We start from the raw sequence: 20,245 nt of genomic DNA on the forward strand, positions 1-20,245 counted from the left end.
TCGAATGAGAATTATATTATGACTCCTTCTGTCCTTCTTACCCTCACCAAAAAGAAAGTCAGTCTATCTGAAGGATTTGATTAGGAGCTCAATGAAAAACACTTTTATGAGAAAAAGAAGAGTATAAAATGAGTCTAGGAGGTATGTAGTTTTTAAAATAATGAAGAAACAAACAAAATGACAAAATATCAGTGTCACCCCAATAAATTAAATTAAGTTAATAAATATTAAGTGATATTGAAGGTAATAGTTATAATATAATGTTCAAACCAGGATACTTTCTCAGACTAAAATGAAATGTTTAAAATAATTTAGACTATGCGATTTTTAGAAACATATATTGATCAATGTTGACTTTTACTAAATTGGTGGACCTAAAATGATTTGGTTTAAACACTTAAATAATATCTTTTCTAAAAAATAAAATCCATTGACATAAAAGAAAAACATATAGCAAGGTAATGTAAGCTCAACAATAATAGTCAATTTCATTTTGTTCAAAAAATAAAACGTTATAATAAACAGCATGCTTGATATACTAGGCAATATCCACACATACCTTACTCTAATTTGACTTGCATAAAAATTGAAAATACTACCTTTAACTTAGTTGAATAGAGGTAATGAAAGTGCAGTTAATAGATACTTACCCTTAGAGGTGGGATAGAGCTCTGGGTTCAGAGAAAATGACCACCTTCTCAGTGACTTGTAAGAGTACAATATTGCACTTAGTTACTCCAGTTCAAGGTTTTGATAACCAAGAAGGTAGAAAGCCTTGCAGTTTCAGTGGCACGATGCATGTATCTTGACAATAGTTCAGCTTTTTCCTTCAAATTGAAAGGAAAGTAATTAACAATGAAAATTCACCTATTTTTCAAATAAGTAAATTTGAATCATCCTCCTTTCCTAAGACTATTATGACTCAGGGGAAAGAAAAGAAAGTCACGACTTAGTGTTTAAACAGTGTCTGAATTTAAACTTTTTTTAAATGAAATTATTTGAAAATGTATTAACTGAGCAGTGAGAAACAATACCAGTTTTTAAGGATTTTAGAGTTTTTTTAGGCTTTGTATATATTGTGCACTAATAAAATAGAAATAAACCTACCTAAACAGTGCAAAAAAAGAAAACTTAATAAATAAAGAAGCAGAAAATTAATTTTTAGACTACCCACGCAACAAATTATAAGCATCTTCTGAATGTCACGTACAGAAGTTGAAACACTAACTTTAGACACTTCCTCCCTATGAGTCCCAGTTTTATTAGGTTTTCAATAGTAGATCAAAGTTTCACATTTTATTGTCTTCAGAGCATATCCCAAGAAACACTGAGCTTTACTAAGAATCAAAGAGAGGCACATGTGAACACTCACACTGTGCATATAAAGCAAATTAATTTTATTTTAAAATATTATGTGCTTCAATGCTACTTGTAAAATATATGGTTTGTATTTACCAAATTAAACGAGTCTTGAGAAAATAAGGCATAATTATCTCAATATCACACACACTCAACTAGAGAGGAGTATTTCTCATAATGGGAGGAATCATGAAGAGAGTCTGACACTTGTGGATGCCTTTATTGATTTGGTGCTTATGCGACATAAATAAAGATCTTCAAGAGGTTCTCATACATGCGTTACAACCATAAAAACTTCCAGATGTCACTTTGCTAGGTCTTCCACAAGATTACCAATTTTGTCCACGTAATAAATATTTTCAGTAAAATTTTTCTCTTTGTTTTACAAGGCACTTAGGTCACATTAAAATAGACAATCTCAGGATGGCATCAGTGTTGGTGGGGAAGATGAAGTTAATGGAAGAAAAATGATAACAAATGATAGACTCTTCTTTAGAAGTATACAAGTGATGTACCTTCTCATTAGCAGTTAAGCTATGAATTCCAGTACTACATGCAGCCACTATTACTGACTAAAGGGAAAAAAAAAGATGAAATTGTAGTGTTTAAAAGTTATTTTATCACAACATAATTTTTGTCAAACCAATTTTCTAAAAAATCTGATTAAATGAAGTGACAAATAATAATCATCCTTACTTTGAAGAGACAGAGTACCAGTAATTAAATGTTTTGTCCCAAGTTAATATATACAACAATTAAGAAGCAGACATAAACATGACAACATGGCATGTTGTATATTTTAATGCTGGATCATATTACTATATTTTTAAGAAATGATCTGACTCTATGCATCATAATTTATTCAACTTGATGTAATCATGGTATAATTTCTTAATTTTCTTTTTATATTGATAATAATAAGATATATAAAGTATGATGTTTCATGTCTTAGAGTCATAAAATCTTAAAATTATCCTGAAAAATATATTCCTACCTCCATGCTGAGTTTTACACAATCTTTCTTGCTAACTTGGGAGTCAGAAAGAAGTTCAACAATATTGGAGAATGCTATTCTCAGAAAAGGTGCCTTGAACTTTTTGAATTTAAGTGCTTCTAGAAAAGGACAGTCTCCAAATCCCTCACGATCCCTCGTAATTCCTAATACAGAACTGGTATAAGTGGAATAAATTCTGTGCTCCCTAAGCATCTGTCAAATGATGAATTTCATCAAGCACATTAATATGTATGTGTTTCAGAAAGAGATGCTTTCACTTTGCTCTCTCCTATGCACAAGTTCCAAATTTAAGAATATGAGACAATAAAAATTTCAAGTGAGTCTATTTCTTCTAATTAGACTTAACAAAAAAAATTCATGTAATATAACACTATCATCACTAAGTGACATGAGTACCAAGTATGAAAGAGAAAGCTATAATTACTAAATTACATGTCTTTATCATTTCAGCCAATAAGTGCTTTGTTCTTTTGCCCGACCAGGTGGTGGCGTAGTGGCTAGAGCAGGGGTCCTCAAACTTTTTACACAGGGGGCCAGTTCACTGTCCCTCAGACCGTTGGAGGGCCAGACTATAAAAAAAAACTATGAACAAATCCCTATGCACACTGCACATATCTTATTTTAAAGTAAAAAAACAAAACGGGAACAAATCCAATATTTAAAATAAAGAACAAGTAAATTTAAATCAACAAACTGACCAGCATTTCAGTGAGAACTATGCTCCTCTCACTGACCACCAATGAAAGAGGTGCCCCTTCCGGAAGTGCGGCAGGGGCCGGATAAATGGCCTCAGGGGGCCGCATGCGGCCCACGGGCCGTAATTTGGGGACCCCTGGGCTAGAGTAATGAACTGAGTTGCAGAGGACCCAAATTCAAAACCCCGAGGCTGCTGGCTTGAGGGCTGGCTCATCTGGTTTGAGCACAGCTTACCAGCTTGAGCCCTAGGTCACTGGCTTGAGCAAGGGGTCACTCAGTCTGCTGTAGCCCTTCCCCTGCCCCCAGTCAAGGCACATATGAACAACTAAGCAAAGAATTGATGCTTCCCATCTGTCACCCTCTCTGTCTGTCTGTCTGTCCCTATCTGTCCCCCTCTCTGTCTTTCTCTCTGTCTCTGTCACTAAATAAATAAACAAATAAATACTTTATTTTTTGTTTGGGCAATAAAGTTATACTCAGAGACAAATTCTGTCTTTGTCAATAATTTATTCAGCATAGATCCACTGTGAGGATTATAATAATTTCACAAGGCAATAGCATTAAGCTTAACATCTCTTAATAAACCAATAAAGAAATAATATACTCAAAAGCAATGAGAAATACATGATAGTTCCATGCCAAAGGTGATAAAAGCAATAGAGTTTAAATTTAACATGTGTGTACTTTTTTAATATGAGTAGGCACTTGGGAAGCACTTTGCTAGCAAACTAAGATTCCAGTGTTGGCTGGCAGGCTGATAGGTTTTACTGGCCCCTGTGTGGTCTCTCACCACTACCCATCAAAAAGTTGCTTTGACCTTGGCAAATGCTAATACCCAAAGATCTTTGAAGAATTTTAGGTTAACAAAGAGTCACCTTGTCCAGACCAAAACTTTGGAATAGTTCTCGCAGATTATCAGTATTTATATACTAAAGATGCCATTGCTATAGTTGCTTCTCCACGTGTTGTTACTAATAAGCCCCGGGAATCATGCCTCAGCAGCTGGGCTGCTGAGATGCTTAACAATGACATCAGATGAGATGACATCTGACACAATGTGCTTCATTCTTATATCAAAACAATTTCACTTCTAAAAACAATTTTATTTTTGTTGCAAACTAATGAATTCAAATGATTTTACTTAGTTCATAAACAAGTGGGTTAAAAATCATATTAACCAACACACAACAAACATATACCAAAGTATAGCAATTCCAGTTAACATCCACATACCAGCCATGATTTAATTGAAATCACGTATCTCAGGACCAATTGTGTGTGTGTGTGTTTTACTCTGAAAGTTTATTTTCACAACTGTTTCCTTTTAGTTATTCTATGAAATAAAATATTAAGTCTGAGTTGGCACCACATTTTGGACTTAGCCACATTTATTTCATACACATTTATAAATGCATGAGCTCTTGCATTTATAAAAGTCATACTTTCTCACATATTTCAGAAAGTGTGTAGAAATTCACAAATAAGAATGCTTGATGCTTGGGTCTTAGTATTTAAAGAGTCTGTTTCTCTTTAAAAAGTTACCAAGAAAACCCCAGATATTTCCCTTTGAAAAGAAATAAAAGTTATTTGCCTCACATTATTCACAGCCAACCCAAATAGACTACTGTGATATTCATAAATCCCTCTGAATTAAGTCAAACATGCATAAAATCAGGCTTTCTTTGTGGTAAAAATTTCTGCCAGCTGAACCAAAGAAGAGAAGATAAAGTTATCCGAATACCTATTATTAAACCGAGAATGACTTTAAAAAGTAGAGGCCATACCTCTGCTGGAGTTTTCCTAACAATTTCCTAATTTTAATTAATTGCCTGTGAGAACTGTCATCAACTTTGTTTCCATTGAGAAATGAAGAACAGGTCACAAATGTAATTGTATTAACTTAAAGTAGTGTCACAGTGTTTGGTGTTTTAAGTGGGAGTCTATTTGCTTCATTAAGATTCAGATAACTCATTTTTGAGTAAACAAATTGCACTTGTTTTCAAAAAAGCTTTGGTGTTTTCTTGGAAGAAAAAAGTGCAATTTATTATAGCTTCTATGAATAGAAGATAAATACGTTTTGCCAAGACAAGTTCTATTTTCCAAAATATTTGAAAGATAAACTATGATGTAAAGTTCTCTAGGATATGATCACTTAAGGGAAAGAAATATTTTAGTTTTAAATTAGATTTAGTATAATAAAAAAAGGTTATTCTAAATATAATTTAGAAGTGGACACAAAATCAAACACAATAGCAAAAACGATAAAATATACACATCCTTAATGCTGAGGAAGCCCTGCGTCAATTGCAAACAATCACCAAACTTCCTACTATGACTGGGGAAAGAGACCTAATTCATTTTTTATTTGCAACCACTGTACTATCTGAACATATAGGTTAACTTAAGACACTGAATAGGAACAGAATCTGTCACTCTAAAATATGCCACTTTGGCATAAAGATTATTTTAGGCTGATTATTTTTAAGAAATAGCAAAAACAGGAGTTTTGAAAACTGAGCAGAAATTATTTTTTTGTAAAATACATATATATACATTTATAATGGAAATTTCTACTCTTAAGGGTGTCTTTCGCTCTGTACCAGGAAGAGAAAAGTGATAAAATGTCTAGAAACTCTTATCATTGGAGAAGGCGAAGACTAGGTCTATATAACAAACATATACTTCTTTTGCACTTTGCCTGATAACCTGCCATAAGCGTTCGTGGCTTCCATCTCCATTAGTATCTTTCTTTGTCTTTAGCTTGAGTTAGTACTTTGTGGCTTGAGCCATTTCTGGGAGTTACTCAGTTTTCCTGGGTATCTCCGCTGTATACAGGAGGCAAATAAGTTACTAAGTTTCTGTTTTATTTTTTCTTGTTAATCTGTCTTCTATTATGGAGAGGAGGGTCCCAGTTAAGAACCACAAAGTTTAAAGAAAAAAAATATTTTTCCTCTCATATAACATTAATGAAATCATAATATATATTTAAGTTGTAGAAGGAAAATAAATAATTCAAATATGATTTTTTACCAAGCTCACCAAGTTTGGGATTTGTAGAGACAGTCTCTTTTTGTAAGTAAATTAGAACACTTCCAACTCAAAAAGTTTGGGTTCAAATTTGGTCTGAAGTACCTCTGGTAATTTCAAACACTGCACACTATGATTGAATACTTAGTTCCAGTCTCATTTATTTTTAACTTATTGATTTTAGAGTGTGAGAAGAAGGCAAAGAGAGAGAAAACCATTGATTTGTTGTCCCATTTATTTATGCATTCATTGGTTGATTTTTGTGTGTGCTCTGACTGGGGATCAAACCTGCAACGTAGGTGTATCAAGTTGATGTTCTAATCAACTGAAATACCCAGCCTGGGTTATATTTTACATTTTAGTAATCTTGTTTTCACCTTGTAGATAGCATTTTTAAAATATTTAATAAAGCTTGAGAAAAGTGGGATGATCAATAGCAAACAATAACAATGATTATTGCAATATTTGTTAATATTATCAAGATGACATATGCATCTTATAAGTTAGAGGTTCATACTTTACATAATGTTGCAAAGTCCACTGTGGGATATGCAATGAATTGGATTAATTTACAGGTGATGGAATACCCTGTTAACACTCCAACTCCTACATATATTCTCTTCCTGGTCTATATGCTATTTGCACACAAAATTAAATTATGTCAAGAACACACACATACAGACACACACAAACTATATACAGCTAGTGCTCAACTTACGACCATGATTGGTTTGGACAGACCAGTCGTAACATGATTTGGTTGTAAGTTGAGTAGGCTATATGTACAGTACTGTGAAATGATGTTATAAAAATCTTTGTCATATTTTATCATAATTTTCTTTCATTATTGTTATATATTATATTTTTTTGTTAATTTTATGCCATTTGTATCATCTCTACACCATTTTGTTTCTTATTTTTACATGTCGGTTTAAGTAAAACTGCATTATCAGTACAACTGGTTTAATATTTTCAAAACATACAAAATTACAAAATACAGATGCATACAAAAATACAAAATACAGGTGTAAAAAATACCATAGGAAACATTTTCCCAATTGCAAAACATATAAAAATATATAAACATGTATGAAACATTTTATTGGCCAGCACTGTCATATGCCCAGCTGGGCAATGCTTGCACTGCCAGACGCAGAGCAGCCGTGGCTAGCGATTATGGTCATAAAGTCAAATGGTCGTAAGTTGCATAGGTCGTAAGTCTATCAATACCTGTAAATGCACAAATAAAAATGCAGACTTGAACCAATAAAAAATGTTGCTGATTTAGTGTTAAAAATCTCAGGCAATGTTTCTTCAGATAAAGGCTAATTAGTCTCATTTATCAAAGGATGAATGTTAAGAAACTCTCCCAAACTCAGAACTCTATTGAGTTGATTTAAAATATAGTGGCACCTAGAGATTTTTCTCCATGACCTATGTAATTAATGAACTGAATAATGTACTTAAAGTATAGTGTATTGAACAATTAATATATGCATTGTCTAGAGCAAGAAACAAAAATAATAACTAGTATATCCATCTATTGGAAGTTTGTAACATAGGTTGAAGATAAATGCATAAAACATTCCAATATAAAAAAAAGTTTTAAGCAGTGAATAGAGTTTTAGTTAGAGACTGCTCTCAGCTCTGAGACTTAAAGATACATTTGGTTGTTTGCAATAAATACATGTAAGTTGAGTCCCTTAAAACAAGGATCATTTTATTTTTATTTTTTGAATTTTTATTCATTTTAATGGGGTGACATTAATAAATCAGGGTACATATGTTCAAAGAAAAACATCATTCAAAGGAAAGCAAAGGATCAATTTTAAGTCAATCCAAAAGTAGGTCACATTGTTTTTAACACTTTAGTGGGGGTAGGGTTGGTCGTACAGTTTTTAAAACTGTACTTAGCTTTTTTTGTATTCTTCTCCATTCAATCCTTAATTCTTTGACTTTAAAATTGCTGATGATATATTTTGTTAATGATTTTATCAAGTATGTGATAAGAAATATCGTACGAGAGATCGAGTGTATTCAGAAAACAAAAGGTCTTGTGTCATCAATATTAAAAGTTAATTCTTAGTTATTGGAAGTTCTGAAAAAGTGGTGACATTGAAAGATATATTTCAGTATTTGGAACTGTCAGTCTTTTTAAATAGGTCAATATCATAACTAAATATACATTCTAGAGCCTAGATCTTTTTTTTTCTTTTTTTTTTTCTTTTTTTTTTCTTTTTTTTCTGAAGCTGGAAACAGGGCGAGACAGTCAGACAGACTCCCGCATGCGCCCGACCGGGATCCACCCGGCACGCCCACCAGGGGCTGTGCTCTGCCCCCCAGGGGGCGATGCTCTGCCCATCCTGGGCGTCGCCATGTTGCGACCAGAGCCACTCTAGCGCCTGAGGCAGAGGCCACAGAGCCATCCCCAGCGCCCGGGCCATCTTTGCTCCAATGGAGCCTTGGCTGCGGGAGGGGAAGAGAGAGACAGAGAGGAAAGCGCGGCGGAGGGGTGGAGAAGCAAATGGGCGCTTCTCCTATGTGCCCTGGCCGGGAATCGAACCCGGGTCCTCCGCACGCTAGGCCGACGCTCTACCGCTGAGCCAACCGGCCAGGGCCAAGAGCCTAGATCTTGATAAGAGAAACTAGAAGATTTAGGGAAAGAACTAAACACAAAGAGTTCATTCATAAAATAATTGCAATCATTTTGCGGTGCCTGGAGCCAAGGCAGTGATAACAGTATCAGAATGCTCCGGAAGTAGCACCTTGTCTGATAACTACTCTGTGAAAATAACAGAACTGGACTGTTGAAGAGGAGAATAAGGTCATGTGGAAACCCTGAGTTTGATAGAGTAGACAGGGTTTGGAAATTTAGGCCTACAGATTAGGAGGTTCACAGTGCTACTAAAATAGATTTGGTTCTCATAAGTGTATAAATAATAGTTAAAATCATGAATGTATAGTCAATATTTTGAATGGGATGGGGCAGGGTTGTACAGATCAAAGAAGGAAATTTGGAGAATATATTTAAGGGATAGAACCGGAGATGGAGATGATAGATAGAAGACAGACAGATAGATAGACAAACTGATGAACAGATAGATGTTTTCTTTCACAGAATCCAAAAGAGAAGACTATTAAAAAGAAACAAAAAACTTTAAAGTCTATAGAGCTTTCTACAGCAATTTAAATTCCTAACTTTCCTTAATTCTGTACTCATTTTCTGCATACCTGTTCAACAGTTACCATGCTAATATAAAACAAAGAAACTCAACTAGACTAAATTTTCTCCTAATAGGATGATCAAGTAAGCTTCCAATATTTTTTATTTCATTCTTTTTCTACATATCAAAAATATTGAAAACAGCACCACTACACATCTGTCCAATTTTATGCCTGTTATTTAGTCTTTGACTCTTTTAAAGCAGGCTTCTACCGTCACCATTCCAGTTTTGAATGGTTCTCGTGGTTAACAATAATCATCAACAACTTGCATATGCAAATTCCTTTTGTCTGTAATCATCATTCCTAAAATATACTAAATATTTTGAACATTTTATGCTGATCTCCTTGAAGTCATTTCCTGACTTACTTGGCATTATGCTCTCTTGGTTCTTCCATTACCTCTATACATAATCATTCCACTCAAGTTTTTCTCTCTTCCATAACCATTTATTTTTTTGTTATAGTTGTATGATAGGACATTTTTACTGCTTAAATCTTTAAAAGACACCTTCAGTGCCTGCTCATGAAAAACCAGTGGTCTAACATATGTTGAGATATACATGTAACCCACCATATTTTGCGATAATCAATCTCAACCTTAAGTGCATTATTTTTATTTAAAATGTTTTATTTAAATATTTCTAATTTATTAGGTGACATTGGTTAATAAAATTATATAGATTACAGGTATATTATCCTATCATACATTATCTGCATATAGTATTATGTGTTTACCACCTCAGTCAACTTGTCTTTCATCAGCATTCCCCCTACACCTTTATCCTCCTCTACCTTCCCTCATCCCCTTTCTTCTGGTAATCTCCAGATTGTTTTCTATGTCTATGAGGTTTTACCCTTTTTTTTTTTGGTTAATATTTTCACCCAGCCCCCTAATAACCCGCCACCCTCTGTCTGGCAGTTGTCAATCTGTTCTCTGTATTTATGAGTAGCTTTAAAATAACCATGACCAATTCTTGGCCTTACTCAAGACAAATTTTAGAAGATCATCTGTAAGACATGTGGACATTTTATGTTTTTGAAAAGCTCTCCATATGCTTCAAATATACAGTCAAAGTTGAGAACCAGTTATTTTAAGGGGTAAGATTCTAACATAAAATCATATACTGATTATTTTGTGTTCATTGGAGTTAATAACTCTTTTTAGACAAAAATGAAAACTTTAGAAAATGTCTAAATTTGAAGTCTCTGTTTAATGCAAAAAGGGATAAGATTAAATGAATAAATGATGGCTTTGAGTTTTACAAGGATTCAGAATTATAACCTGTAAGATAATTCACTAGCTATTTGATGGTGTACAGAAGTTTAGAAGTAATGGATTAATTCAGAAATGAACCTGTGAAATGGCGAGCAAAGATATACCCCAAGAATGAGTAAGGGTGGGAGATGTGAAGAGAATGAATATCTTGATCTTCAAACATCTCCAGTCCTTGGCCCCAACATACCTTTGACCTTATGTTTACAAGGTAGCATGCCTTAGTGACTAGAATCTATTTGAAAACACTGATACAGAACCCACACACCGATCTTGGATTCAGGCTTAGCTCCACTTATTTGCTTAGTAATTTTAGGCAACTTAGTTCACAAGCCTTTTTCTGAATTTTACTATCTTTGAAATCACAAGGACTATATCCAAGATCATTATTATGCCTCAATAAGATAATTTATATAAAATTACTCATATATATTACAAACTCAATATAGGGTTATCTTTTCAGTCATTTGTTTTCCACTAGAAAGTAAGCACTTTGCCCATTTAATTCACTAGCTATTTCTTGAGCATAAATTGTACATTTCATTCTCCTTAATTTTATGTATTTTATTTCCCACCACCTTGTTTAAATGCTCTTTCTAATCACATAAGATACCTTTTTTACACCCAAACACCCAAATGAAGTGCTACTTTCCTAACTGTGTAAAAATTTCTGTTTTTGCTAAAGGTAGACATACGAATTTAATATACAGTGTGTCTGTAAAGTCATGATGCACTTTTGACTGGTCACAGGAAAGCAACAAAAGAAAATAGAAATGTGAAATCTGCACCAAATAAAAGGAAAACTCTCCCAGTTTCATACCTATTCAGGGCAGTTTGATGTGGGCTCACGCACAGATTGTTTAGGGCTCCTTAGGTAGCTATCCCGTATAGCCTCTACAGACTTGTCACTGACTGATGGCCTACCAGAACAGGGTTTCTCCACCAAACTGCCGCTTTCCTTCAACTGCTTATCCCACCGAGTAATGTTATTCCTTTGTGGTGGCGCTTCGTTATAAATGCGCCGATATTCACGCTGCACTTTGGTCTCACAGATTCAAATTTAGCAAGACACAGAACAAACTGAACTTTCCTCTGTACCATCCACATCTTGACTGGCACGGCCATGGGCTGCTCTGCTGTATACATGGTGTTATGTCATCATCTGTGCATATGCACATGCTGCCACATCATCCTACAGAAACTGGGAGGGTTTTCCTTTTATTTGGTGCAGATTTCACATTTTTATTGTCTTTTGTTGCTTTCCTGTGACTGGTCAAAAGTGCACCATGACTTTACGGACACACTGTATATATATATATATATCTTACAGAGTAATACAGTATCCATTTGGCAAATTTTTTATTGATAAAATGTTAATTTGTCTTGTTCATGCTTGACTATCCTAAAACTACAGAATAGGTGTATGTGAAACTATGGGCAATGAGATATTTGGTTAAAAATGTATTATAAAAGATAATACTACATAATTTTCCTGAAGTAGTTTATAAGAGGAAATAAAACAACACATCAACAAAAAATCCCACAAAGAATGGTTACAATGAACATCCACTATAAAACTTGCCACAGTATGTAGAATTCATCATTTTTTTCATTTTAAAATTTAGATTTACTTTAAAAGGGGGAATAAAAAATAATTGGGTTATGATACTTTAAAATATGCCTTCCAAGGCCACCTACCCAATATTCTAATCTCTAACTGACTAATTAGGTCAACTTGCTTCATGAAGCATATGCTTTAAGAGCTAGCATAATTTTGAATAGCATACACAGGAAATACAACAGAAGTAGAAGAATATTTTTATAGTTAAAAAACTTGGCACCCATTTCTCTGCAACTGAGAACATATTTTAATGTCCTTTATGAATGTCTGGAAAGACAAAAAGAATTAAGATGCACACAAAAGGTTTTCAAAACAAAGCTTTGAATAATTTGCATATCAGCACAGAAACAAAAGCATATCCTTGACTGCTAATTTAACTGATCAAACACATACAGCATGATAAAAGAGGAAACCTTGAACCCTGAGCAGTGTATAATGTAGCATAAAATTAAAAAAAGGTGACCTGACTGACATTAAATTTGGTTAACAAGAAGCATCTCTCAAAAGAGCACCTGCCCTTCCTACCTAGCAACTTACAGGTCAAATGAATTCACTCTAGTTTTAGCATAGTTTAGTAGAAGGCTTCCGTGTCAGGGGAATCCACGTCACGGAAACAGTCCCAAGCCCACTTATTTATTTGAATGGAATTAAGCCTAAAAGACTATAATTATGCTCATATGCCATACCATTGGTACAGAATGTTAAATTATGATGCATTTTATTTAAGGCTAAAACTTGTATGGATTTTGTTGGTGATGAGAGATTTACTGATGTTGGGCAAATCATTGAATGAGATCAGGGTGAGATTTAGATTTTAATTTAGTCTCTCTTTCTTTTAAACTTTGAGACTATAAATCTTAGAAAAATAGAAAAGAATAGAAAATAAAACATTATATTCTACTTGTGTTCTCAAAGCAGTATTTTAAAATTTGAAGTACATCCACTTTATTTAAAATATATGCATTTTATATTATACATAAGATAGACATATAGATTCCAAAAATGTTATTTGTCTCACATAGTAATGTAGTACCCGTTTGATAAATTTTCATTAGATAAAGGCTAAATATCTCATTTAAGCTTGTTTATTTTAAAATCATGGGTGTATATAGAACTACGAACTATGGAAGGTTTGTATAATTAAGATTTCAAAGAAGACATGTACATACATAGTATTTATTCTAAGATATACATAATACATGGATAGCTAGATCTACATACTGTGGATTATGTATTATGTACTATATAACATTTACAGGGTGGGGCAAAAGTAGGTTTATAGTTGTTTACATAGTACAAAGAAGTTTTTTCTTATAGTGTTATTTATTAATTCTTGCATTGTTTCCCAGACAATTGTAAACCTAATTTTACTCCACATGTACCTAACAGAGAGAGAGCTGGAGAGAAACAGTGACCTTCATATAACTTTATGCACTTGTTTGAGTATCTCGGTTTCAGCACCAGAGGATCTCTGCATAAGGGAAATGAAGTGGGAGTTGGACTGTCTGTATCAGCAGGGAAATGATCTGTGGTTTAGACCCAGTGCACCTCCACTTGCAGCATTGTGTGGCAACGCCAGCAAACATGGGGGCCCAGAGAAGGAGAGAAATGGTGGGAAGAGCAAAATCAGCACTGTTGAGAACACAGAGGAGAGAATTCGCGAACACCCAAGAATACTAAAGGGGGAAGAGCTATGGAAGAGAGCACTGAAGCCCATTAGTTATGATGATCAGGGATACTGAGCTGCCAAAATCTGAAAGTTATTTCTAAGCATCGGCTGATTTGTGCAGGAAACATATGAATTGCTTTAGCGACCAAATCCCTGAAGGACAATGTGAAAATCCTGGATGAGGTTGTATTAAAGTAAAACTGCTTGGAACAGAAGAACATCTGGACTGGATTAGAACAGACAATATTCCCTGAGCTACTTGGATGAAGAATTACCATCATTATCTTAGTGATGAGAACTTTGAAATGAATATTACAACTCAGAACCCACCTGTTTTGTGTTTGGCATTTTGGAACTAAACTATAAATAAATAGTAAACCTTCTAAGGCCTTTTCTTTCTTTCTTTCTTTCTTTCTTTCTTTCTTTCTTTCTTTCTTTCTTTCTTTCTTTCTTTCTTTCTTTCTTTCTTTCTTCTTTTCTTTCTTTCTTTCTTTCTCTCTCTCTATCTCTCTCCCTCCCTCCCTCCCTCCCTCCCTCCCTCCATTCCTTCCTTCCTTCCTTCCTTGCTCCCTTTCTTCTGCTTTCCTTCTTTCTTTTCCTCCCTTCCTTCCTTCCTTCCTTTCTTTTTCTTTCTTCCTTTTTTTTATCATTTTCTTTTTTCCTCCCTTCTTTCCTCCCTCCCTCCCTTCCTTCCTTCCTTCCTTCCTTCCTTCCTTCCTTCCTTCCTTCCTTCCTTCCTTCCTTCCTTCCTTCCTTTTTCTTTCTTTTTTTTATCATTTTCTTTTTTCCTCCCTTCTTTCCTCCCTTCCCTCCCTCCTTCCTTCCTTCCTTCCTTCCTTCCTTCCTTCCTTCCTTCCTTCCTTCCTTCCTTCCTTCCTTCCTTCCTTCCTTCCTTCCCTCCTTCCTCCCTCCCTCCCTTCCTTCCTCTTTCTTTCTTTTCTTTTTCTTTCTTTCTTTTTCTTCCTTTCTTTTTTATTTTCTTTTTGCTTGTTTTATTACAAAATAAAAATGTTTCAGTCCACTGTCATGGCAACAAAAAACTGCCTGAGGGGCCAAGGGGAAGCAACAGCCCCTGTCTGCAGACTGAAGGACTAAAGCCCGGTCCCCAGCTTTTCTCAGATATTTATTAGCCAGTACAAATAACCCAAGGAAGCAGATAAAAAAAGTTTTCAGGGGACGAAATCAAGTGTAGAGAACATGCCGACTCCTAATCTCTATTCTGAGAGCCTGAACATTTTCTTGTTACTGAGTCTTATCCTGATTTTTTTGTTTGTTTGTTTCCAGCACAGGGTCAGAGAGGCCCCTGGACACTCATCTGCTCAAGGCTTTTGCCCTAGGCCACCTCACTCTCTCTAACTGTTGTCCTAACTCTGCATGTTTTCAGAGTACATTCCTATGTCCCACATACCTTCAGTTATATATATATATATATTTGTCCCTGAATATCATTCTTTAACATATAATTATATAAAATAAAACATCCATAAGCTGCTTCCATTTTGATTTTTTATATTTAGCCAAATTTAATTTTACCAATAAGTTTTATTAAAAGATTTATGTACAGTTTGAAATGTACATAAATCTTACTGATAATGTTAAAATAAAAAAATAAATATTCAATGTTTATTAAGTTCTTATAATTTAATTATTAATATTTCAGCTTATCTTTTTTTTAAAGTAAAAATTTAAATATATTTTTGGTTGGCAAACTTTGTTTTTATTAGTGGAAATTAATTAACATTAAATTGTTATACTTTTGGCACATTTTTTGTGAAGTAATTATAATATTATTATTATTTTTAGCGAGAGAGACAGAGACACAGAGAGGGACATATAAGAACAGACAGACAGGAAGAGAGAGAGAGAGATGAGAAGCATCAATTGTTCATTGTGATGCCTTAGTTGTTTATTGATTATTTTCTCATGTGTGCCTTGACTAGGGGCTCCCATGGAGCCAGTGACCTCTTGCTGAGCCAGTGACCTTAGGCTTAAGCCAGCAGCCTTGGGCTTCAAAATAGCAATTATTGGGCTCAAGCCAGTGACCATGGGGTCCTGTCTATGATCCCACATTAAAGCCAGCGACCCTGTGCTCCAGCTGGTGAGTCTATGCTCAAGACAGATGAGCCTGCACTCAAGCTGGTGACATTGGGGTTTCAAACCCAGGTCCTCTGCATTCCAGGCCGATGCTCTATCCATTGCCCTACCACCAGGTCAGACTTATGAAATAATTATTAACTTGTGGGGAAGATATGTTATAAAGAATATCTCAGTCTTGTGGTCAATACCAAAGGTAGGTTGGCCTTTACATCCAAAGCTGGTTTTGATGTCAAGACTGATGATACAGCCCTGGCCGGTTGGCTCAGCGGTAGAGCATCGGCCTGGGGTGCGGGGGACCCGGGTTCGATTCCCGGCCAGGGCACATAGGAGAAGCGCCCATTTGCTTCTCCACCCCCCCTCCTTCCTCTCTGTCTCTCTCTTCCCCTCCCGCAGCCAAGGCTCCATTGGAGCAAAGATGGCCCGGGTGCTGGGGATGGCCCCTTGGCCTCTGCCCTAGGCGCTAGAGTGGCTCTGGTCGTTGCAGAGTGACAGAGTGACGCCCCGGAGGGGCAGAGCATCGCCCCCTGGTGGGCGGAGCGTCGCCCCTGGTGGGCGTGCCGGATGGATCCCGGTCGGGGCATGCAGGAGTCTGACTGTCTCTCCCTGTTTCCAGCTTCAGAAAAATACAAAAAAAAAAAAAAAAAAAGACTGATGATACTTCATGTACAGTAAGAAAGTCTAAAAACATTACTCACCTGATGAAGCTTTCTAGAGAGAGCAGAGTCATTTTATCATCAAGAAGACAAATAAGCACATACATATTCATTATAAATTTTATATTATATATTGTTTCGCATATTATTTTATATAATTTATTTTATAAATTAATATTATATAAATTTATTGTTATAGTAGTTTATAATATTAATTAAATGCAAATACAATATATAAATAATTATAACATTTATACATAATATATTATTATTATTATTATTATTATTTTTGTATTTTTCTGAAGCTGGAAATGGGGAGAGACAGTCAGACAGACTCCCGCATGTGCCCGACCGGGATCCACCCGGCACACCCACCAGGGGCGATGCTCTGCCCCTCCCGGGCGTCGCTCTGCCGCGACCAGAGCCACTCTAGCGCCTGGGGCAGAGGCCAAGGAGCCATCCCCAGCACCCGGGCCATCCTTGCTCCAATGGAGCCTCGCTGCGGGAGGGGAAGAGAGAGACAGAGAGGAAGGAGAGGGGGAGGGGTGGAGAAGCTATATTAGTTTTTGCTTTGATCCAAGGAAGGCACATTAGGCCCATCTGGTGTCAAGACTGATCATTTGTTTTTTTTGCTTTCTTCTACTTTTCATTTTAGCAATCCAGGGTATTTCACAGTATCCTATATGCCCAGGGGCTTTCACCAATATGTTGTCTGGACATCTCTTACAATAGACCTTTTCTTAACCATTACTAAGAATGGCTTTAAAATTATTCAAGATAACAAAGGCAGGAACCAACCAAGGCACACATTACCCACAAAAATAATTGTGTGTTCTTACAAATGTACAGCATATGTATAATGGAATGTTAAACTTACAAATATCCCTAAAAACCATTTCCCCTACAACTCGTTGTTTTCTTTCCATGTATGTCATTTACTAAATTTCTGACAATTGTAACCAAATTTATGCAAATCCCACAAGATGCTTTTAGCATTATTGCTTATTCTTAAAAGCATTATGACATCGAACTAAATTTTTTTCTACAGTGTCCTGATGTTGCTTGATTCAACCCTGCTATCAGGGCCAGATTTGTGTATAAATTGTTTATTTAAAATGTTACCCCAGGAAGAAGATTATTTGGACTAGGAAGACAGAGGTAAGAAGGAGTAAACTCCAAATACATTTGCATTATTAAGCTACATTTTGCTCTGAGTAACTGGGCTTCATTCCACCAGGAACAACTGGACTGTTCACATAAGGATAGATAATAAGACTGAGATCTTGGAGGGTGGAACAATTGGGCATTTCACCCTTCACTCTAGCAATTTCCTTGGAAAGAAAAATTTGTATGTGCAAGCTTTCCGTTATGATTCAACACATTCTGTTGATGGCCACCTCTGCTTAGGTATAACATGGTCAACAAAAGATATTGTTGATGTTTTGTTTATGATTATTTTATCAATAACAAGTATTTAATCCCTTTTTTACTTCAGCAGTGAGAAAATATTTATCATCAACAGATAAAACAAAGTAAAGCATGTTGAGAATGTGATGTGACGTGGGAATAGTGTCTTTATCACAATGGAGAACTTGAATTTCAATCCTTACACAAGACAAAATACAAAAAGTTCTTGATTCTTATCCTAATTCTGTTTTGAATCTATTTATTATCTCTTGGGGACAGTTTGACAACATTTTAAGGCCATTGCAATGTCAGAATTGTAGCTTTCTAGAATTCATCTGTTTTTCTCTCTCACCCCATAATAATACAACTGGGATCTGTTTTGAAAGTTACTGACACTTTGAGGAATCTGGCATGTTATTTTGAAAATTTCTGCTAATTTCTGTCACCAAAATTACTGATTTGAGACTGAACTTTTGCCTACAGCCATGCATAATTAGTTTTTATCAATTATTTATTGAATTTGTAGATTGAACTTTTTTTTCTAAACAATTCTGAAACATACTATAAGCAATCATAATATCCTTAAAATATAGTACAATGATATACAAACATTGTGGTTTAAGAATTATATACCTTTGAGTTTAATTTTCTGAGTTAACAAAATAAATTTTTACATAAAAGATTGATATTGAGGTTAAATCATTTATCTCAATTCATATTGGTTGGCTATATTGAGGCAATAAGTTAAGACATGATAACTTATTTTTTATAAGTTAAGAACATATTTTTTGCTTCTTATCATAAATATTATTTGAGACCTATTTACATATATAGATCTTCTAGGTAGAAACTTCATTAGCGGGTTTATAAGAATATTGACTGATAGACTTGAGCTCCAACTTAGTCTTCTGTTTCCTTGCACAAGGCATAGATTTCCTGATATAGATTAGTCTCCCCAACAATCTGAATGTAATGATAGAACATACACCATATGGGTTTGTGAAGGTCAAATGAGGTATTACATGGAAAGTATGCAACAAAAATTATAATAATCACATTACTTTTAATATAATACTTAAGATATTGTGGCATAAATAATTAGATATCAGGGTTTTAAGCTAATGCACTGGTAAGTAGATCTGCATCAAACTTCAATGCAAGGAAGATAAGTATTAAGGACCTTAATAAAATATAGCTTAAATGCTGAAGGTAGCTCAGAATAGAGAGCTAGAATTCTGCATAGCTAAATACCTCTGTGATGCTATGTGCAGTTAGGCCAGGGGCAAAGTTATAGCAAGGTCAGAAGAAGCATGACAGTGAATATTTAGAAAGTGATCTATGAAGTTGATTATATTTGAGAAGAAAATTTAAATACAGACATAGCCTGACCTGTGGTGGCGCAGTGGATAAAGCATTGACCTGGAAATGCTGGGTTCACCGGTTCAAAACCCTGGGCTTGCCTGGTCAAGGCACATATGGGAGTTGATGCTTCCAGCTCCTCCCTACCTTCTCTGTCTCTCTCTCCTCTCTCTCTCCCTCTCTGTCTCTCTCTCCCTTTCTCTCTCCTCTCTAAAATGAATAAAAAAATAAAAATAAAACCTTTTAAATACGGACATAATTTGAATTATTCTATATGTTCTCAAAGTCCCCAAAATAATACAAACTAAAATTGGGCTGTGTGATGAAATTTTAGAAATTACAGATACAGAAATACAAATAAACATTCAAAATGATATAAGTATAATTAAATTAATTAATTAATTAAGTGAAAGACAGGGAGGCAGAGAAACAGACTTCCACATGTACCACCATCAAGATCCACCCAGAAAACCCCTCTACAGGGTGATGCTCTGCTCATCTGGGGCCACTGTTGTTTTTCTTGGCAACTAAGCTATTTCCGCACCTAAGGTAAGGCCATGGAGCCATACTCAGCACCTGGAACCAACTTGCTGAAACCATTAGAGCCATGGCTGTGGGGGAGGAAGAGAGAGAGAGATGGGAGGAGTGAAGAAGTAGATGGGCGCTTCTCCTATGTGCCCTGACAGGAAATTAAACCCAGGACTTCCATATATCTGATCATCATTCTACCACTGAGCCAACCTTCAAGGTCTGGTAAAATTTTGATACACATATTTTAATACACTCTGTATTCTTTGAACTCAATGGACTGCATTTACATCACAATTTTACAACTTTTAGAAAC

General features: G+C 35.3%; 1 non-coding gene across 1 annotated transcript; it reads left to right on the forward strand.

Annotated features, from left to right (window-relative positions):
* The first annotated feature begins 16,228 nt into the window (after window positions 1-16,228).
* Window positions 16,229-16,304, forward strand: TRNAP-GGG (transfer RNA proline (anticodon GGG)). The gene has a single exon. It is a non-coding gene; the product is annotated as a tRNA-Pro (tRNA).
* Window positions 16,305-20,245: the final 3,941 nt, after the last annotated feature.

This window comes from Saccopteryx leptura, chromosome 4 (assembly GCF_036850995.1).
Source record: "Saccopteryx leptura isolate mSacLep1 chromosome 4, mSacLep1_pri_phased_curated, whole genome shotgun sequence".
Classification (NCBI taxonomy): Eukaryota; Metazoa; Chordata; class Mammalia; order Chiroptera; family Emballonuridae; genus Saccopteryx; species Saccopteryx leptura.